The sequence below is a fragment of the Lissotriton helveticus genome, chromosome 8 (assembly GCF_964261635.1).
Source record: "Lissotriton helveticus chromosome 8, aLisHel1.1, whole genome shotgun sequence".
Lineage (NCBI taxonomy): Eukaryota > Metazoa > Chordata > Amphibia > Caudata > Salamandridae > Lissotriton > Lissotriton helveticus.
The window spans coordinates 851,235,018-851,258,327 of record NC_136069.1 but is presented as its reverse complement, the minus strand read 5'-3'; the positions used below and the strand labels follow the sequence as shown (position 1 = coordinate 851,258,327).

The 23,310-nt window shown below is 40.3% G+C and overlaps 1 long non-coding RNA gene across 2 annotated transcripts in view; it reads right to left on the bottom strand.

Moving 5' to 3' along the window:
- The window catches only part of LOC144772960 (uncharacterized), a 940,307-nt gene that overhangs the window by 792,798 nt on the left and 124,199 nt on the right, over positions 1 to 23,310 (bottom strand). The window lies entirely within an intron of this gene.

Here is a 23,310-nt window from a genome sequence, read left to right as displayed (position 1 = left end):
TTCAAATTTATTGTCTGAGTAGTCGAGGATCTAGATCCTCATAAGATTTGCAAATTAACAGACAAGATACCTCTTTCATTTTTCTAACACTAATCTCTCAGAAACTAGTGAATACATTTACACCAAAACATGCAAAGGCATCATTTGATCAAAGTTTTGATTTAATGGCAAGTTTTCTATAATATTGATTAGTGATTCACATTATAGGGAAGAACAAAGGGGCTGATTACGATGGCGGTCGGACGCCCCCCACATATTGGAAACAGGACCGCCCGACAGTCTGTCAGTGGACCCAACATTCAGACACTTTTGAAAACTAGATCTCCAAGAGGGTCTGAGTGAGTAGCGGTGCATGGGTCCCACAACATTTTCTGACCTACAGTACCCTGCAAGCCTCAAACTTTGCCTAAAATCACAGATCTGCATGTATCCACAAAGTTCATACCACCCAGCATTCCCCCACTTCTCCAAATAAAAACACTACCCCACTTGTGTGGCTCGGCACAGCTCCCATAACACAACAGGACCCAAAACATGGATGCATCTACATTTCCTGTCAAAAAATGACCTGATTGGCGATAGGGATATCTGTGGTACCCAGGCAAACCAACCAACCCCAGGCATTTTTGAAAAGAGACACTTAGATGAGTCCAGGGTGGTGTGCATGCATGGATCCCCCTGAAGTTTTCTTACCCACAATACCTTGTGAACCTCAAACTTTGCACAATATCACAGATTTTCCTTAACATTTCTGTGAGGCAAAGTCATGAAATCTGTATGTATTCACAAAAGTCTTGCATTTTTATTGGGAAATGTGTGAGCATACAGAACAGTAGAACATTTCTTATTACCAATTGGATTTCTATGAGATTTCCACTTCTCAATGTAAGCCAGTGTTTAAGAAAGAAGACATTTTGAAAAATGCTATCTGCATCACGTTAGTAAAGGAAAACCCAAGTTCAGAGGTGTATAAATAGCCATTGTTCCTAAACACAGTATCTTGTGCACATTATAGAATTAGGCAGGTTTCTTTCATACCCATTTTTATTCATCATATTGTACCATATTAATTGCTTTATGTTGGGCACACAATGAACTTTATGCTACAGCTCAGTTGTTGGCTCTGGAGTGGTGGGTTTTCGGAGATCCTGCAAACTCCAATTATTGCCATGACCGGAAGTGCCTATTTGATATAATGCTATCAAGTGCTTTTGTAACATGGCAAATGTGACAAAAAACTACAGATGAAAGTGTTGAAGCCAATGGCCATTTTTTCATATTCATTTCACTATGTTTTTTATTTCAATGATTAGTTTATTTTCAGAAAACCTTAAAGTATCTACAAAAATTATCCCTTGCTGAACTCAGAATTGTGTCTATTTTGCATAACTATATAGTTCTCTAAGATCACCAACTGGTTTCACACCAATTTCCATTACAAACTGAAAGTAGGTTGAAACAAAAAAAATTGACTGCTTCTTAGAAAAAATGCCAAAACATTGTGATTTTTCTTTTAATGCAACTCTGCTAGTTGATGATATACTGGAAAAGGGTGATCCGATATTGACTCTATTTGTAGAAAAAATACACTTTTTTCCCTTCTCAATCCCCTAAAAAATGTAGCCACATTTAACTATTTTTTCAGTTCCCTTAAGGTACTTCTACAAATCCTGGTTCACAGGATGTTGGAAGAAAGGGTTAGGTTTGTGTGGAAAAAAGTTATGAAGGTTTACGCAGAAGCTACACTAAACATCCAAAACCTTAGCACTGGGGTGTAGAGAAAGCCCTAGCTGTCAAGTTGTTAAATATATACCCACACACAGCTGAAGGCATCTGCAAAAATCAACACAAGGCCCCCATTATGATGTCGGTCGGACCGCAACCCACAGCTTGTCGTTTGCAGTCTGACCGACATCTAGTGCAGAGGTCCAACAGCTGCATTATAATGCACAGTGTTTGGAGGCAGTTTGCGGAGGGACCTACCGAAGATTCCAAAGAGCTCGAGGAGCCCGTCCGACCATCAGTTGGAAAGTTATTCCCTACAATGGGGGGGTGCCTGGTAAGGCACCGCCATAGGGATTTCGATGTCCTTTTCAGACAGCCTTACCATGGCAGTCTAACCTCCGAAGAAAGGTGTCGGACAATGAACTTTGGGGGCCCTTGGCAGGACCCCTATCCGCCCAGGGCCTCCGCTATGAGGTCTAGGTGGCACCTGTTGTGCCCCCCCACACATCCATCCATCTTGAGCTAGGCACCATTTGGTGCCTGGCACACGGTGCATGGATGTTTGTTTACATGCCCTTCACCACTGCGGCTTGTTATCCTTTTCCGACTGTCAGCAGATGCAGCAATAATAAAGGACATATTTCCACCGTGCAGGCAATAGCATCCTAATTCTGTGGATGAGGCCTCCAACTCCTTGTCAGACAACCTCATTACCGCAACAATGTCGGTCGGACGCTCGTCCGGCCGCCATCGTAATTTTGGCCTAAGGATTGAATATTCAGCCTATATTGAATTTGCCCTTTAAATTAAAAACAAGTATTTCGCTGACATATGTCCCAGTAACTGAAGTAGTAAAACATTGCAATATGTTAATAGAATTACCTTACTGCCAAACACATGGAAACAAATTATTTCCCTTAAATGTCTGTTTTGAAGGGAGTTGGGTTGACAGACTGCACCGTTCTGGTCACAGACACCAACTCAGGTATGATATACCATGGTGGAACTTATATGATAGCACCATGGCACAACAGGCAAAAACCCATGAAATGGAAGATTGCCATAATTCCATCCAAAGGACATTAGGACAAAGCCACCCTACACTCTACCAATTTGTACAAATATTAAAAATGGACAAAATTAACAGCAATTAAGAATAGTCTAATCTGTAACCCAAATAAAACCTAAAGTACCAAAACACATCAACAAAAGGCATATATCATTACAATGCATAGTTGAACTATTTGCTTACAATCAAGGTCTACATTTCATAGCAAAAACAATGGTGATTGGTAGCAAACAGAAAAGGAAAGAGACAATTTGGCTTAACGGTAACCAACTCGAGGAGGTAAACCAATACAAGTACCTAGGTCTTTACATCGACAATTCAAAAGACCTCAAGGAGCAAAGGCTGTACATGTCTCAGAGAGCTAGTGCACTCACATTTGCCTTTAGCTTGCTGGCTAAAAATCTAAAAGGTCCTTCATTTAAACCTCTATTAGCCTTTCACGGCGGAGATGGAGAGGTATTAAATAAATTAATAGTCTCCATCTACAAAAAAGTATTCCAGATTCAAAGATCTGCCTCCCCTGCACAGGTGCGCTTGGAATTCAGCCTAGTAAATGAAGAAATAGGCAGAATGTATACAACATTGAAAACCTGGTATCGCCTGAAGCAAAACAAAGCTGCATCAGAAATCGATGAAGCACTTTGGTCAGAATTAAACGAGGATAAAACCTCCGCGTTCAGTCAATACCTGTACAAATCTCTTTCAATCACAGGGACAATGGACCTATGGGACAAAAACCTACCGTACCAATCTTTTAAGCAAGTTATAAACAAAGTTTTAATAATCCATTCGTTAACTATGGACAAAAATACTTTTAGATCTCAGTCGCATGCCTGGATGGTGTTAAATAACTATAAGTTACTCGCTCCAGCAGCATACCTGAGCGAAACATTTTCTATCACTGTAAAAAAGCAACTCCTGGTTCTTTGCTTTGGGTCACTACCGTCTCTGGCGGACCAGCCTGCCTGGGTGCATACAGGTATAAAATCATGTCGGTTGTGCAATTTTCACAAAGAAGATTTTATCCATATAATTTGCACATGCAAGAATCTGCACAAAGAACGAGCAAGGATCCTAAAACCAAGCTTCTACGACAGAGGTATTAGATCCTGTAGAGCTGCTATAATGGCGTGTCTGAATGCTTCAGATGCTCCACTGAATGGCAGACTGATTAAATTTCTTACGGTATTTAACAAGCTTTGCTGATTATGGTATTATGGTCTTTCAGCAAGCATGGACCTTCTTTGAAACATTGACTTTCTGAAATACTACGAAGAGACAAAGTGACTTGTATCTTTAATTCCTTTTTAACGTTGTTTCTTTTTTTCATTTTCTTATTCTTCTCGCTCTTTTTTTTTTCCTTTTACAACACTTGGTTTTTTCTTTTTGCAATTGTCATTGTCTTAAATTGTTATGGTTTTAACTAACTAAACAATAAAGATTATTATTATTATTATTATTATTACTCATAGCAAAAACAAATGCAAACTAATTGCAAACTATGACTATGAACAATATATATGTATTTAGGGAATGTTTTATTTATAAATATTATTAAAACACTTTTTTTCTTAATTTGTCAAAAATATATATATTTAGCCTTAAACAAAATCCACTCAGACTTAAAAGTAAGCATTGTTTAAATAAATAGTAGTACATAAATAACTAAACACTAAACAACACAAATAACAAACTATAAGGCACAAAACATGATGCAAACAAAATTGATGAGCACAATGCATAACATATTATAAAACAATTTAATCATAAGTGCAAAAAATAAGAAATAAAATAAAATCTCCAATGAGAAAAATGATTATCCTTGGAAACCATCCAAATCATAAATAAAGACTCCTGGAAAGCCAAAAGCTAACGGATATTAGTTAACATATTATTAAATGTGTAAAAAATCCATGTCCCAAACAAAAAACTTGTCAAAAATACAAAATACCCACTCACATACCACAAATAATGCCACGAGCATCACAAATTAAATAATATTAATTCTATAAAAACGTACATATAATACATTCAAACCAAACATATTAACTCATACACTATACAAGGAGTCCTACAGCACTCAACTGCCATAACTATGATGGCAAACAAATATTTAATTAATAAACAACCATCAAACAGTAACCTTACTACTTAAACTGACCACAAACACATATCCTCAATTACAAAATGCCCCCCCAAAAAAAGAGAATAAAAATATTCATCCCTGGCCCAGAGAACAGGAATGAGGAACTGCAATCACATGGAAGCTGTGCAACCCAAAATATGCTAGATAGAGTAAAAACATAGTAAAATATAGAAAGTGATATACAGAATGCCTCTATATAAACATAAAAAGACCATGAGTCCAAGGAAAACTTTAGAAAATAATAACTTATTATTTATATGTAATGTTCCATAAACTACAAGAATGTAACAAAATTATAAAATACTATCTTACATGTCTTAAAATGCACCACCTCAAATCAATACAGAAATATAGGTAAACTGCACTGTAATGACAAAATGTATAGTATTTGTAGTAGCTATGTCAATATAAAAATTGACTATATACCTGTAAAAATCATAACATAAAATGTGTAAAATATGTGCTCTCTTTTGTAAAAATATTGGATAAGAATAAATGTTTAACAAATATTACTGTATGTGAAAAATTGTGATTCTCCTATTAACATGACCAGAGAATCTGGATTTCATTAAAGACACGGAGGCTAACATTATGCATTAATCATTTAATGCAACTCACAAACAGCCGCTTGCATCATAAAGACAAGAACAAGAATGTGATGACTGCATAGCAACAATATAAGGCATGAGCAAAAGTAGAGCTGCCTCTTTTAAATGCAATGAAACAAGGAGAAAGTTAGTAGAATCAAGCTGCAACTTGGAGCAAGGGTGCTGCAAAAGCTGAAAACCAAGGAAGGAAGTGAAGGTAAATCCATGGAGATTCATCAGTTCGAATTATCTGAAAATAAAGTGAAGGTCAAAGATTGGAAAAACTTGCCAAAAACCTTGAACATGAAGAGAAATAACATATGATATGCAAATAGTTAGCAACATCATCAAATGCAGAGCAAAACTAAACAATATCATATGAAAAAAATCTAAAGAATAGATTCTCCGTCCAAGGGAGGGACGGGAGGGATAATGTTAGCCTCCGTGTCTTTAATGAAATCCAGATTCTCCGGTCATGTTAATAGGAGAATCGCAATTTCATTACAAGACAAGGAGGCTACATTATGCATGTTGGTAGCCTTGAATAACAACGTCGGAAACATGTTCAATAGGTTTACAATAATGAGGAGCAAATGTCGAGGCATTAGACCAATCAGCAGCCTTAAGGATAGTATCCAACTTACCACCAGACCAGAAGGACTTGCTGGCCATAGCACTTCTGAGAGAATGAGCTTGAAATTTGGAAAGGTCAATACCAGCAAAGTTCATAGCCATTTTAACCCACCTGGCAATGGAACAGGATGAGATGGGCTTAAAGGGTTTGACAAAAGAAACGAGAAGTTGATTGGCATCAGGAGGACGAAGGTCTTTCATTCTGGAATCGTATTCCTTCATGCAATCAACGACACAAAGTTTTTTGCAAAAATCAAAACGAGGATAAAAAATAGAGTCAGACATGGTTTTAGTTCTCCTAAAGATTTCAAATTTAACACCAAACATGTCATAGCATCTATTAGAGATATCTAGAGCTTTGACATCGGAAACTCTGCGACAAGAGACTAGGCACAAAAGAGAGGCAAGTTTAATGGAAAGACATTTCCTGTTAAGAAGAGAATTGTCAGGCTAAGAGCAAAAAAGGTCAAGCAGAAGTTTAACATCCCACGCAGATTGGTATTTAGGCCTAGGAGGTCTTTTTAGCCTAATGCTTTTAAGAACTCTACAAATGATAACGTTCTTACCTACCGTCTTACAGTTGACAAGAGAATGTCCTGCGAAAATGACAGACCTAAAACAATTAATCAATCTATAGGAGAGGGCATTGTCAAAAAGTTCCACAAGAAAATTAACTATATTAACGATAGGAGCCTCCACGGGATCCAAGTTCCTCTCCATGCACCAACGAGACCATTTTCTCCAGATGTTATTATATCTGTAGAGAGTTCCTGGTGCCCACGATTCTCCGAGGAGAGTGAGAGCAGATGACCAAAGTCCAGACAATTCGTTAGATTGCCTGACACTTTCCAGGCAAGAAGGTTCAAACTCCCTGAAAGAACTAGCTGGTGATCTTCTCCGTTTGCGTTTAGAACCAGACCTTTGGTTGCAGGAATCAGGAAAGTGATGTCGCAAGAAAGTTCCAGAGCTGTGGGGAACCACGCTTGAGAGGGCCAGAAAGGAGTTACCAGTACCAGTGAGCACTGGTCCTGTCTCACTTTCTGAAGAACCCTTTGAATCATTGCGAAAGGGGGAAAGGCGTAAGGTCGGTGAGGAGCCCATGGTTAGAGAAAGGCGTTCACTGCCAGAGCGCCCGGGTCTGGCATCCAGCTGAAATACTGAGGGAGTTGGAAAGTTAATCGGCTGGCAAAGAGGTCCACATCGAATGGACCCCAAAAAAGAGACAAAGTATTGAAAACATTCACGTCGAGTTTCCAATCGCTGAAATCTTGAAGGAATCTCGAGTTCCAATCCGCTGAAAGATTTGATTTCCCGGGGAGGTATTCTGCCCTCAGCGAAATCTTGTGTTCCAAACAGGACATCTAAAGTTTCCTTGCCAAGTCGGAAAGGTCCGCAGATCTCGTTCCACCGAGGCGGTTGATATAGGAGACTGCAGAGATGATGTCCATTTTCAAAAGAACGGATCTGCCCTGAAGAGAGTGTCTGAAACTCATTAGGGCATAGAGACCGGCAGTCAATTCTAAGAAGTTTATATGGTGGGATGACTCTGTCTGAGACCATACCCCACCAGTGTCCTCGTCTAGGAGACGTGCACCCCAGCCATGAAGGCTGGCGTCTGACTCCGAGACAAAGTCCGGAGTCGAACCGAAGATAGCTCTTCCATTCCAAGCATCCAAATTGTCCAGCCACCAAGAGAGTTCCAATCTCGCTTGATGATCTAAGGAAACAATGTCCTCGTACCACAGACCGGGTCTGAGGGCATTGGCTTTTACTCTCTGGAGGGCACGGTAGTTGAGGGGTCTGGGGAAGATGGCTTTAATCAAAGAAGAAAGTAAGCCCAGGAGTCTGGCCAACTCTCGGAGAGTGAGGGATTGCTGTCTCAAAGCAAATCTGATCTCCTTGCGAATTTTGGCGATTTCCATTTTGGGAAGTAAGAGGAGACATCTGGAGGTGTCCACAGTGAAACCTAGGAACTCTAGAGATTTGGAAGGGGAAAGAATGGATTTTTCCCGGTTTATAATGAAGCCAAGGTCCTCTATGAGATTCATGGAGATCCTGAGATCTTCCAGGAGCTGGAAAAAAGAGTTTGTGACATAATGAGAATGTCGTCTAGGTAGATAATTATCTGAATACCTCGCGCTCTCAGGATAGAGACAATTGTTCTCATGACCTTGGTGAAGCACCAAGGGGCGGATGAGAGGCCGAAAGGTAGGGCCTGATATTGAAAGAGGTGGTCGTCCCATATAAATTGAAGAAAGGGTTGATGTTCCACTGCCATAGGGATGGTAAAATAGGCGTCTTTTAGATCCAATTTGACCAACCAATCTCCTTGTAGGAGAAGGTCTCTGAGAAGATGGATGCCCTCCATCTTGACATGTCGATAAACAAGGTATTTTGTTTACTTCCCGAAGATTTATCACTGGTCTCCAACCTTTGTCCTTTTTCTCGACTAAGAAGAGCGTGCTCACGAATTTTCTTTGAGACCAAGGGACCTCGATGATAGCACCTTTCTTGAGCATAAAGGAAATTTCCTCTTTGACAATTTTTAGATATTCTAAAGGAAGAACCAAAGGTTTGGTGGCAACACTCTGACATGGAATATCTAGAAAATCTATTCTGAACCCCCGAACTGTCTCGAGAACCCACGGGTCTTGAGTCAAGGATTTCCAAATGTGATAGAAATGTCTGATCCTTCCCCCGACCTTGGGAGGGGAAGAAGAAATAGAAGCACTTACTTTGGAAGTTGTTGTTGGAAGCTGCCTCGAGAACCTCTTCCTCTTTGGGGGTAGAATTGTCGATTGGAGGGGTAGAAGCCTCTGCCATTGGCACCTCTTCCTCTACCGAATAAGAAGGGCCGGAAGTTTCTGCAGCCGGAAGAACGGACCCTTCTTCCGGCCTGTCCAAAAAGGTTATTTGAGAAGACACATCTCATATTATTCTGTACCTTATCGACAGCGGTGAAAGTGGCAACGTACTTTCCAATGGTCTTAATCATATCTTCGCCAAAGAGCAGACCTTTGGGTTTGTTAGAAGGTTCCTTCTCGGCAAGGTCACCTAGTTTAGGGTTAATCCTATTGAGGATAGTCTTCCTCCTTTCGTTATTAAGTCCAGAGTTAGCGTTTCCAAGAAGGACGATCGCCCTCTGGCTCCAGCCCCTAATTAAGTTAGTGTCGAGGGGTGAATTTGAGATATGGGATTCCTCGGCAAGGTCGAGGATTTTAGTGAGGGGGCCGAGAACATCAAGAAGGCGATCCTGACAAGCCTTAAGGGCCCTCTCGAGGCCCTTTCTAGGGTCTTTACCTAGTTTGAATAAAAATTTAATGAGGCTAGATTGGGGGTCTGGCAGACCTTGTCTTCGATGCATGGTCTAGGACATTCTGATCTAATGGTATTGCGTGTTTCTCTATCAAGAGAATATCTCAGCCATTTAGTAATAAATTTGGCGACATGGTCGTGTGGGAACCATCTAGAACTATTAGGGTGGGAGATGTTGTTCGGGGTAAACATTTCGCCACCCAGAGGGTCGAAAATGGCGTCTTTAGAGGAGGGGGAAGAGTCAGCCTCCCAAAGGGCATTAAAATCCAAGTCGTCCAGATGCTGGTCATCCAGGTCAAGGACAAACTCGTCGTAAGGGTCATTGAAGACCTCGTCTTCGTCGGAGTCAGGGTCTGTGTCAACACGTGCACTATCAACAATTGTGCCGCTGAGGGCACCCGCTAAATCTGTGCCGCTAGGGACACCCATCCTGGTTGTGCCGCGAGGGGCATCATTACCTTTTGAGGCGCAAGGGCCTCCCATAGTGTGTGAGGTGCTGGGACCTCCCAGGTCATGTGAGGTAGCGCGACCGCCAATAGTGTTTTCACAGTGTTTCACTTTTTTAGAGGGCTTAGAGTATGCAGATTAAGGATCACGAGGAGTGTCGCCATCGTTTAGCAAGGAACTCTTATGCGACATGACCTCTTTCAGTGTGTCCAGCATACATGATCTCATCTCCTTCTGTAGGAAGGTTTTAAAGGAATCATTAGTCTGGTTAGGGGAGCTAGCGACAGCGTCATCTGACTCCATGTCAGACATGACGGGTAGCAATGATAAGGTAACACTAAATTAGGTATAAACAACACTAAATTAGGTATAGAGAACACTAAGGTATAGATAAATTATATATATATAATTTTTTTAATCTTTTATGGGAGCAAATTATAAATATATATATATATATATTTTTTTAAGGAGGATATCAAAAGTATAGCCAAAATATATTTTTTATGGTAAAGTATAGCCAAAATATCTTTTTTATGGTAAAATATAGGCAAGGTATGCGATTGAAAAATAAGGTAGGGGGCCCAAAGAAGATCGTTAATGAGGATGATTAACAGCAGAAGCAGCTGACCGTGAAGCAGGAGTTGATCGTTGAGGGGAGAGCGCAACCGACACGCTCAAGAAAGCCGATCTAACAGGACTTGAGGAATGAACCTAAGAAGGCAGGGGGCGTAGCGCCACCGCTGCCAAGGTTCATTCCTCTACATGGGAGAGAGAGACGCGCTCGCGCTGGAAGCGAGTGCGTCGGTATGTCGGAGAAATGTTAAAAGATTAAATAAGGCTCAAAGACTCAAAGACTGAAAGGGTAAAAGGAGGCAAGAGATACGCATATCCCCTAAGGTATGCTGAGGCAACGACTAAGAGGGGGGGTGCATCGGACGGAGCGTCCCGAGGTTAGAAGAGAGAGAGAGAGCCCACATGAACTCGCATAGGTGAGGAATGGAGGGGGTGGGCGCAAGATCTTCCGATGGATCCCAACCGAAACCAGGAAGACGGTCACCCAGGCCCTCGTCACCAGCCGATTGGACTACGGAAACACCCTCTACGCCGGAACCACAGCCAAGCTACAGAAAAGACTCCAACGCATCCAGAACGCCTCCGCCCGACTCATCCTGGACATCCCCCGACGCAGCCACATCTCCGGCCACCTGAGAGACCTGCACTGGCTCCCCGTCAACAAGAGGATCACGTTCAGGCTCCTCACCCACGCACACAAGTCTCTCCACGACCTGGGCCCCAAGTACCTCAACGACCGCCTGACCTTCTACACGCCCACCCGCCAGCTACGGTCTACTAGCCTCGCCCTCGCCGCCGTACCACGCATCCAAAGAACAACTGCCGGAGGCAGATCCTTCTCCTACCTGGCGGCTAAGACATGGAACTCCCTCCCCATCCACCTTCGGCTGACCCAGGACCACCTCGCCTTCAGGAGACAACTCAAGACCTGGCTGTTCGAGCAGTAGCGGACCCCCTCCCCCAAGCGCCTTGAGACCCTTCCGGGTGAGTAGCGCGCTATACAAATGCTATGATTGATTGATTGATTGATTGAAACGACAACCATAAATTGGAAGTCGAGGGGGGGGTTGGAGGGAAGAGAGAAACGGATCGAGCTTGGAAACAAGGTCACAGAGAAAAGACAGTATTAATAATCATAATAGTAAGTAATACTCTAAATGGAAAATACAGTAAACAGCAATCAGTATCAAAAATCAATATCTTGTTTAAAATAATGGCAAAGTAAAGAGAGTAAGGAGAGCCAACTTATCTGTTTGCGAGCCGCATTTAAAAGAGGCAGCTCTACTCTTGCTCATGCCTTATATTGTTGTTATGCTGTCATCACATTCTTGTTCTTGTCTTTATGATGTAAGCGGCTGTTTGTGAGTTGCATTAAAGGATTAATGCATAATGTTAGCCTCCTGGTCTTGTAATGAAATCCAGATTCTCCGGTCATTCCCTGGTCTTTCCATTAAACTTGCCTCTCTTTTGTGCCTAGTCTCTTGTCGCAGAGTTTCCAATGTCAAAGCTCTAGATATCTCTAATAGATGCTATGACATGTTTGGTGTTAAATTTGAAATCTTTAGGAGAACTAATACCATGTCTGACTCTATTTTTTATCCTCGTTTAGATTTTTGCAAAAAACTTTGTGTCGTTGATAGCATGAAGGAATACGATTCCAGAATGAAAGACCTTCGTCGTCCTGATGCCAATCAACTTCTCGTTTCTTTTGTCAAACCCTTTAAACCCATCTCATCCTGTTCTATTACCAGGTGGGTTAAAATGGCTATGAACTTTGCTGGTATTGACCTTTCCAAATTTCAAGCTCATTCTCTCAGAAGTGCTATGGCCAGTATGTGAAAAATAAAAAATATATATCTTGAGAAATGATGATACGCATAAAAATATAAGGATATCTGAAAAATGGAATATGATTTGTGAAAAATGTTTTTTTGCATCAATAAATGATTTTGAAGAAATGTAAGAAAAATATGTAAAAAACACATACAAAATTAAACATTGAAATTTATAACAAATGCAATATTGTTACAATGTTTGCTAATATTTTTAAACTAAAACTTATGAAACCAAACCAATTTGAACCCAATTTTTAATACATACATAACATACATTACTAAATGCTGCATTTGTATTAGCATACATGAATATAGAAAAATATTTTCAGTAAAAAAATAAAATGAATTTGAAAACCATAAATAAAATATACATAAATACCCTAAAATATATACAAATCATGTAAAAATCAAAAAAGCATTCTAATTTACATTAACATATTTAAAATATGTTCATTTTTCATAAGGTAAAATAATTACTTTAAAAAAAATCAAAAATATAATACACACCACTAATGATTTTTGTTTAGCAAATTAATATTCACAACAAAAAAAGAATATAACAAATTAGACAAAATCAATTACATTACATGACAAACAATTATATATTGAATATATTTTTATGAAATTATGAAATGCAATTATTACTTTCCAAAAATAAAATTCAATTAAAAAACAAAACAAACAAAAAAATATCTGTTAATACCAGCACCTATATGACCCCTTTCAGTCCGGTGCCATTGCAGATTAGGGGTAATTACAATTGCAGGACAGAATTTGCTGTTTATATCCTGGCGTGCACTTGCGGCCTGAGGTACGTTGGGAGTACTCGGCTTGCGGTGCACGCCAGGATATTACAGCATCTTCGGGCGATTGTAAATAATGATAACTCTTATCCAGTGGCAAGGCACTTCAAGAGTGTGCATAACAACAACTTGGAGTGTCTCAGTTATTTTGTGTTGACGTCTGTCCCTCAACCGCGTAGGGGAGGAGACAGAGACAAGATGCTGCGTCAACTAGAATCCAAGATGATTCTTGAACTGGATACTAAGGTACCGAATGGGCTCAACACCACTGAAGATTTATACCATTTTTTATAGGGTGAACTAGTCATCTATGACTAGTACTAACTTGCACCCTAACCCTCAACTACTGAATTATAACACTATTGATCTAAGAGGCCGCTTCCATATTGTAATATTCCCTTTCTGTATTGTCCAAAGGTTATTTCCTTTGCTGTTTATTTAATATTTCAGTTATTCACCTGTATTTTTCTTTGACCTGTAGAGAATGTAGATATGGATGTATTAACCAGTCTACAAAAGTAGTTTCACACTTGTTATCATAGGTGTTAGGGGCACGAATAGTTTAAAAGGAGATATTTCACTAGACGTAGGCTCTATATCTGAGAACAGAGGGGTTGCCATCATGAATAGATGTCCCCATAGCGTTTCTAACATCAGAAGGGGTTGCCATCAATTTTAGATGTCCCCGCAGGATTGTAAATAGTTTTTATGGTCTTAACGGTATATTATTAATTAGCATCTTTTGCACAGAGTGTTAGGTTTACATTGCGTAGAATTGCACATTGATAAAGGACAGTTTTTATAATAAGAATTCATTTTGTATTTAAAATGTTTTTAAGTATTTATATTATACTTTTAAACTAAATTGTCTATTTGCACTGAGTGTTAAGTTTACATATTGTGATGTTTTGCACTTGTTGTGTGTTGATAATATCATACTGTTTGGACCATATTGAAGCCTTTATGCAGAAACAATCGTGCCACAATTAATGAATTTATTCAGTTAAGAACTTATATCCATGTGATATTAACATTGGATGTGTTTTTTTCTTACGTCTGTACTCTGGTGTGCCATAGAAAGGTAGTAGTGTTTTTTCTATGTCGAATTGAATCACATGGTGTGCACTAGCATTTTAAAAATCCAGGCATTGTGGGTAAACATTTGACTGTGATCAAGGGCATCTGCCCGAAACGCGTCAGTTCGCTTTGCTGCTAAGTTTGCCTTATTAAAATCTCTTTTGCCTTATAGTGGATTCGTGTGGTCGTCTGTTCCGTTCTTGGGAACTGGAGCTGCAGTCTGGCTATTTTGTGTATATATATATATATATATATATATATATATATATATATATATATATATATATATATATATATATATATATATATATATATATATATATATATATATATATATATATATATATATATCGCCAGTCTTTCTCGTTCGTGTAGTTTTTGAAGCAAGACGGCAGACCCAGAAGTAATGCAAAGTCGGGTTTATTCAGAAATATATATATATATGAATATGGAGTCCTCCAAAAACCACAAATGTAGAAAGTAGGAACTGGCACACCAGGAGACAGAACAATTAATTTATTGTGCACCAAAATGAAGGACGACGCGTTTTGGCGTATTGCCTTTGTCAAGTATCTTCCTGAACGTCGAATTCCCAGAAAAATAGGATTCAAGGTTAATGAACATAGAAAACATACTTCACATTATTGGCAATGATCATGAACATAAATTTAAAGTTCATCGATTAATGTTTGAAAATACATTTTTAGAACATTACTAGTGCCAATCAATTATTTGTAAATCAGCGACTAAGAAATAGATGAATATGCAATTGCAAGTGAAAACTTTATCTCATTGTCATGATTGCCGGCATCAATAAAGTTATAAATAAACAAAACAATCTCAAATTTAGAAGCTCCAAAGCAAAGTAGATTTGCTTAATCATAAGCCTGGTATTCATCTTATGATAACATTTTGCTTTATGTAAAACCCAATATTGGTCATGAACTTTCATTATGCTGAATTCAAAATTTAGCAATTAAGACATTGTTCTTTGAAACAACCCGCCCGATGGTGAGGTTTCAGCATTTCGCAAACGCCAAGTGGCTAAATAATAGATTCCAATACTCTTGAATCTGTGTAGTGAGACCCTGAATAACACATGGATTGCTGGTGCCTCCTTGTAACATAAAGAGCGGTAACACAGATCGTTATGAATGGTAATGTACCTCCTTATATTGGGCGATCTACAATTAATCGTTGCATATTGTTACCGTTATCAGCAGGTGTCACGGTCAAGGTGGTACCCCCTAATTTCAGGGATCAGGAAAAGGCATATTTATGGTGCATATGGTGAATAGGACAGGAGTGAGTGAGTGTCCCCTAACACTAGTGAAAATGGCTGGAAGCTAAGGAGAGCGCCATGATGTGTTGTTAGGGTGTCAGTGTATTCCTAGATCCCTAGCAGTAAGTCACAAATGTGTACCATTTGGCTAACTATGACTCCGATATATGGCTCTTACGTATGACAGAGGGTGATCTACATTAGTGTTCTTTGCATTAAAAGGTGATAGAGTGACAAGAAATTAAAATAAGATTTTATTTTAAATTAAAACTAGCTGATTCAGTCTAGAGGGTTAGCAGCCCATATGTGTTGCAAGCTCCTCTCCACTATTCAATCCTTTGGGAGTTTTGGAATTTAAGTCAATTATATGTCTTGACTCACAGATTCGAAGATTCCTCTCTCTGTCCCCCCCACGAATGTGCAGCGGAATTCTGTCAATTCCGAAGAATTGTAAAAGGGTATTGTTACTTTTATGAATATCGGCAAAATGCTGGGCAACTGGATAGTTAAAATCCCTGTTGGATTTTGCACGAAAATGTTGCAAAATTCTCACTTTTAATGGAAGTTTAGTGCTGCCTACGTACCGGAGGCCACATGGGCACTCCACGTAGACAGATACATCACTGTTGCAGTTAATGGCTTGAATGACGTTTTTGGTAACACCGGCTACTGTCTGGTATGTTTGAATGTTTTTACCATTTCTGCAGGCTTTGCATGAGCTGCATGATGTGAATCCCTTAGGTGCTCTTAGCCACTGAGTAATGATGGTATCCTGGGGGTAACTGTGCACAAGGCAATCTCTCAATGATTTGGTTATTTTGTATGTTATTTGAGGTGTACCACCTATATGTTTGCCTAATATTGGGTCAGCCACTAGGAGAATCCAGTGGGCTTTCATAGCTATTCTTAATGCCCTTGCTCCTCTGCTGAAGGTAATTATAATTCTCGGGACTTTTGTAGCTTCCTGAATCTGACTCAGGTAATTTCTGACTGGCAAACTGTACAGTAGCTCTCTCTGTGTCTTACTTCTGTGTCTTACTTCTGATCTTTTTTTTGGTTTTTTCCAAGATTTTGTAATTGTAGACTCTGCTCTTAAAGCGTGTTATCATATTTTGCTGTTCTGTGAGGAAGCCTTCATTGGTGCTGCAATTACGGCGAGTGCGCAGCATTTCCCCGTAAGGGATGCTCTGTATTAAGGGAATGGGATGGTGGCTGGCCACATGTAAGACGGTGTTTCCAGCAGTTTCTTTTAGAAACAAGTGGGTTGTGATGTTATTTTCAACAATTTCTATTCATACATCCCAAAACTCACAATAATTTGCACTGATTTTGTGGGTAAATTTCAAATTTAAATTGTTGTCCCCCAACTTTTCAATAAATTCAAGAGCCAAAAATTCTAGCCTGTCCCAAATCAGAAACACGTCATCAATATATCTGATCCAGATGGTTAAATGATCAGTATACCGTTCATAATTACCAGTCCAGACAATTTGTTCCTCCCACCAGCCTAGGAAAAAGTTTGCCATGCTGTGGGCGAAACAAGTGCCCATTGCAGTGTGAGATCGTTGTCGATAAACAGATCGGAGCATACATCTCAATTCAAGCAGAGCGCCCAATAGGTTCATAGTGAAGAAAGCAGTTGTTTGTTACAGCATAGAAACCAACCCCCCTCACTCAACACATTTTTTTAAATCACGGATAAGGAAAAAAGATGGAAGAGCAGCCCTCAAAGTCATCCCAGGATAGGGCAGGGGCAACCAGACTAGACCAGGCCAGCACCCCACTTACAAGTGAGACTCTAGATAGACCATTAGGCCTATTCAGACCCACATTAAACAGATTTGATGTACTCCCAGAAACAAAAGATGTCAGCCATGACCTACAGGTACACATGGATGATGTACGGAATAAAGCAGATGGCCAGACAGATTCAGACAAGATTGATGAAAGGGGCAGGGCAGATGCATTCTAAGAGAGCATTCTTATGGGTCTCAAGTTTAAAATCACATGAAAATGTGAGTTATCAGAAATCAATCAAAAAGAAATACGAGTGTCATTTCATACGTTAGAGTCTAAACTGGATCAGCTGGGCGCGCGCTTACAGATTCTGGAAGAGAGTAGGGATTGAGCTAACCTCGACCTGCAGCAAAATACAGTGGAAACAAGAAAATCACTTGATGCAGAATAACCTAAGACTAGTGAAGATTCTGGAAGGCACAGAAGCCACTGATCTAACAGGATTTGTAATTAAACTACTGAGGAGTGGAGTGCTGCAGGACAAACCTGGGATCAAGCTTGAAACAAAAATCCAAAGAGTCCATAGGGACCCCTTTAAGCAGAATCCTAACCAAAAAGCCCCTAAGAATGATTCAGGGTAATTATCTGATCTATACTGTGAAAGAACAAATGTTAGCTCATGTACTAAGAAACAAAACTTTGACATATGAAAGCTTTTTCTATCAGATCAGGTCAGACATCGGCAGAATGATGGCTCAGAGACAATGGGATTTAGGGAGTAAAATGGAAGAACAGCAAGGGTTAGGCACACAATTCAGAATGAGATCCCTGCCATATTACAAATAAAGTGGGAAAATAAAATGTTTTAATCTAGAAGAGGCATCGGAGATAGATGAATTAATCAAGAAAATAGGAAAGAACTCTTAAAGGACAGGAGTAATCACCTTTGATATAAGGATGGAAGCAAGGTGGTAGGCTTTGATGTTTATTCATACATATAAGTATGTCACCCTTTATTTGAGGGTCGCAAATGGCGGGAATGACCCCAGGCAATGAAGGGAGGGATACAGGAGGGACACTGTAATGTGGGGAGCACAGAGGAAGAAAACACACAAGATAAGAGAAAATCCTCAGGACACACACTTAGGACTAGCTTGCAAATCAGTTTCAGTCAAAACGGGAGGGGTCTAAGCATATGGCGGGAGAAATGGGGGAAGTGACAGTAAGAGGCCAGAGTCGAACACCAGGGGAACCAAGATTACTGTAATTACCTGAAATGTAAACAGTCTGAGATCAATGAAAAAAAGAATATAATCATAGAATATATAAGGAATAGTGGGGCCCAGGTTGTCATGTTAGAAGAAACCCATTTGAAGAGATCAGATTGCAGGGCTCTTTTTAGAAATGTTGTTGGGTACAAGATATTGTTTATTCAGAGCAAAAGGGTAGCATGAAAGGGGTGTTCACAGTCATTAGGAAACATTCAAGAGTTAGGTTAATAAATTATAATATTGATGACACATGGAGGTGGCTTGTAGCTACTCTAAGGATCGATGATTCAAGATGGTCAAGTGCTATTTATTACTGCCCCAATTGCGATGACCTGTCCATTTACAAATAATGGAATACTGCTTACAACCCCTTTGCTGCGGCGGCAATTCCGCCGCAGCGCTAGGGGGGAAGGGGGCCGAGTGGCGCTCGCATGCTCGTGACGGAGCCTCTCCGTCACGAGCCTCGGTTGAGCTGTGCTCATGACGGAGCGGTTCCGTCATGGCCCCGCCCGCTCAATGGAACGTCCAGTGCAGGCGCGGAATTCGTGCCGCGCAGGCGCGCCGAGCGGGCCATGACGGAACCGCTCCGTCATGAGCATGGAAGCAGATAAGAGTCCAAAAGTAATTAGTGGAGGGGAATTATTAATTGGAGGGGATTTCAATATTATCTTGTATATAAAAGGAGACAGGACTTCAACATTTAAATATATACATTCTCCTAAAATGGGCCACAATTACAAGTATATGATGAGAGATCTAAATTTAGTAGATATCTGGGGTAGAAAGTCCAGGGCACAGTAAGAATTCACCTTTTACAGCAAGAAACACGGGAATCATTCCTTAATTGATTACTTTCTTTTAGGCTGAGCTATAAAAGATATGGTAGAGTCAGTTGGCCATCTTCCAGCACTACTGTCAGATCATTCCGTTGTGGCTCTGTGTCTGGAATTTCCCTGTATGTTAGGAAGGAAGAGGTGCATGCTAAATAGGACTTTACTGCTGGAAGAAAATATCTGCAGGGACTGGCTAATAAAACTATTGAGTTTTTTTTTGGAACAAGTCCTCATTTACACTCATGACTTGTGTGTATTGGGAAAGGCATTTTGCCTGGCCTTCCTTAAAAAAAAAAAAGCCACTGGCATGTGCTCTCTGCTCTTTATACATTGGCTCCCATTAGTCACATGGCTATGGTGAAGGAGGCTGGCATGATGTTAGCAGGCACCCACCGCTGTCAGTGGAACAGTAATGACATTTACAGTCCTTACTGGAACCAGACATGCAAATGCATATATTTACATTCCTACATTCGGAATGGGGTTTAAATAAGTGACCACTACTTATGCATTTCATGAGCACTGGATTATGGAATCTGCGTTGATTTCCCCAATGTCATCCTTGCTTTCCATCAGTACTGCTGTAGGGAAGGTGATTCATAATAAGTGCAGATCTGAGCACAACTTTCTGTGAATGAGAGTTGTATTTAAGTGCAAAATTTGCACAGGATGAAGATGTAGATTTGCAAGATATTCTATACATTACACATAAGCTCTCTCTTTAATTTTAGCATGTGTTTCTTCTTTTAGATGTCTTCATTGTCAAGACATCATCATGGTACTGATCGTGATAGCTTTTGTCAGCAATGCATTGGTCCCATCAAAACACTATGATATAGGCAGAAACAAGATATTATTTAATGAACTCTTTTCATTGAATTCAGAATTGCTCCATGAAATAATCATGAGGGCACCATGTAACATAGGGCAGCAGGTGGAGTCGTCCCTGGGCCCAGGGGTGAGAGGGACCCACTTCATCATAATAAGTGGCTTTATTACGAACCCATTGTCCTTACTTGAATTAGGTCGCATGGCACCCTTGCTATGCCACTGTTATGGAAGTAGGAGACAACGGTCAGGAAAGGGACATAGGGTATGATACGTGACGGAATCCACACTGGAGCATGCCACATGAAGATAAAGGAAAGACCAGAGCACAGATGAAGAGTAAGTAGCGGGGAAATAGATGAATGTTCAGCACACACCCACTCACAATCTCATTTGAGGATCTATACATAAAACATCTGTCATGCTGCATCAGTGGCGTAGCGTTGGGGCACGACATGCAAATTGCACAGCTCAATATTTGCCTTGCCCTGGGAGCTTGTAACCCACGCTACGCTGATGTGTTGTATGCTAAATGTGTGAGCGCCAGTAAAACCTGATATTGCTACTCCACAGAATATCACAGTGTTGTATCTTGCATATGTATTTATGCATCTCCCCTGTTTATTTGTCCCTAGCTTCTCAGCCACTGTGAGTGTGCTCCGTGGACTGTTGGAGTGATGATGATGAATGGAATGTTTGGGTGCCTTTGAGGTGAGGTGTGACAGTTGAAGTATGGGCTGAACAGCAAGCAGGCTGCATACCTAGGCAACTTCGGGGTCCTACTAGGATATCAGGTACATGAACACATTGATAATAAAAACACTTATACCAGAACCCCATCAGGCGTCACGGACATCAGATACAGCAAATACTGCCACTGCTCTTAAAGGGCCATCCATGCCCGTTTTAAATCATTAAAAGAACCTGTCTCTTCCCGAATTCAGTTTTAAACAACTTACCCGAAGACGAAGTTAATCTTGTCGGATAAGTATCTTACCAAACAATTCTGTTGATCTTTTAGCAATATTTTGATTAACTCTACATTGGAGCACATAGAAGGCAGTCTTTCCTTCAAGCTTCAAACAGTACTAAAGTAATTTCTTTCTGACAGTCATCCATAGCGCTATAGATATGCCAAGATACCAACAAAAAAACGCCAACAAAACCGAGGTGCTCATTGTCGGTAAGTAGAGCCTTCTTTGGAGTGATAAATGGTGGCCATCTGAGCTCGGCCCGACCCCTATTCCTGTCACCGAGGTTAAAAACCTTGGGGTCTGGCTTGATCCCCAACTTAATTTTGTCACCCATACAAAAAAAGTGGCTGCCACTTGTTTTGGCACTCTCCGCAGACTCAGATCTACCTTCCGATTCTTTGATGCTCCTACTAGACAGCTTATTGTACAAGCTACGATCCTGTCCAGATTGGATTATGCAAGCTCCCTTCTGCTTGGAGCTAATCAGGCTGAATTCTTAAGACTCCAACGCGTGCAGAATGCTGCCGCCAGGGCTCTGGTTGGCCTACCGAGATTCTGTTCAGCCAAAAAAACTATTCAGAAGCTCCACTGGCTGCCGGTGGCCCAACGAATTAAGTTTAAATCCCTCTGCCTTTCGTTTAATATTCTTAAACACTCGTTTCCTCAGATTTTGAAGCACCTCATTTCCCCTTATGTTCCCACTCGCTCTCTGAGGTCTTCTAGTCTTCATTTGGCTACAGTCCCACGCTTTAAGAGGACCAGAACCGGCGGCCGCTCCTTTTCGTGTGCTTGCTGCTAAGCTGTGGAACTCCCTCCCTGTGTATATCAGGATATTGATAGTCTTTTGGCTTTCAGGAGAGCTGTAAAAACTTTTATTTTTCCACTGGATTTCTAAGGTTGTTGTGTTGCTTTTTTTGGTATTACCTGTGTTTCCGGATTTCTGTTCTATTAGCGCCAGGACGCCCCTTTGCTGGGGCATCTGTGCGCTCTATAAATACGGATAACATAACATATTAAGGACAGTTAGTCGTGTGTGACTGCACTACCGTCAGTCTACAAATAGGTTGGCAGAATAGTCATGTTGTTACTGACGCGACACCAGCAACTAATTACTTTGCATATGCCTTTATGCAATTCTAGAAATCACAAGTGGTCTCCCGAAGAAGGCGTGTGTAACGCCGAAACGCGCGTAGAGATTCTTCATTTATCCACCTGGTTGTTGTTTTTTATAAATGTATAATTTTATTTGTGCAAACTGTTTTTAACTGTGATATATATGTTGAAACCTTATGTATTAATTCCTGAATTGATTGACTATGTATATGTTCTTTTTACTATTTTAAAAAAAATCTCTTTATGATACTTGTTAAATAAATCTGATTTATATGAAATTGTTATATTAGTTCATCTGTCCTGTACACTGCTCCACTGCACAACAAATCTGTGTTTTTATTATCAATGTGTTCATGTACCTGATATCCTAGTAGGACCCCAAAGTTTTCTAGGTATTGCTATTTTGATTAATACTGTGCCCTGACCTAGGAACTTGTTACTAGTCGCAGGGGGTCCCTTTCTTATTTGCTTACCAGCAAGCAGGCTGCACCTGGTGGGGCTGCTCTCTATGGATTTACTACCCTGCAACTAAGACTTAATAAATAATCTTTAAAGATTGTTGAAGATTTCAACAAGAAACGTCAGATTAAACTATTAAGGAACTTAAGAAAGCAAAAAAACAATTCATCACAGTAACAGAACGCCCTGCAGCCCCACCTGTGTCCTCTGCATCGGGAGGACCCAGCCAAGGAGTACTTATATTAACATATTTGGGTTCTCACGTGTCTGAAAACAATCTTCTACATACTGTGCGTGACCAGACAAATTGTGATTTATTTTTTATTTTTGATAAGAAGCCTAGATAAGCTGGCAAGGAAAAGCATCCTGTCTCTTCATACAGCTCTCTGCCTGTGCGTGGTGTATATGTAGTCTGGATTTTACACAAATCATCAGGCAGAAGAACAGGCAGCCAGGTGGATTATCGAGAAGACATTGGGGCATATTACCAAGCAATAGCGATAATTATCGCTATTGCTTGGTTAGAGACAAAATTTTAACGCTGAGCTGCACCGATTTTTATCGCAGCTAAACCTTGGTATTATCAAGGTTTATCGCAAATGC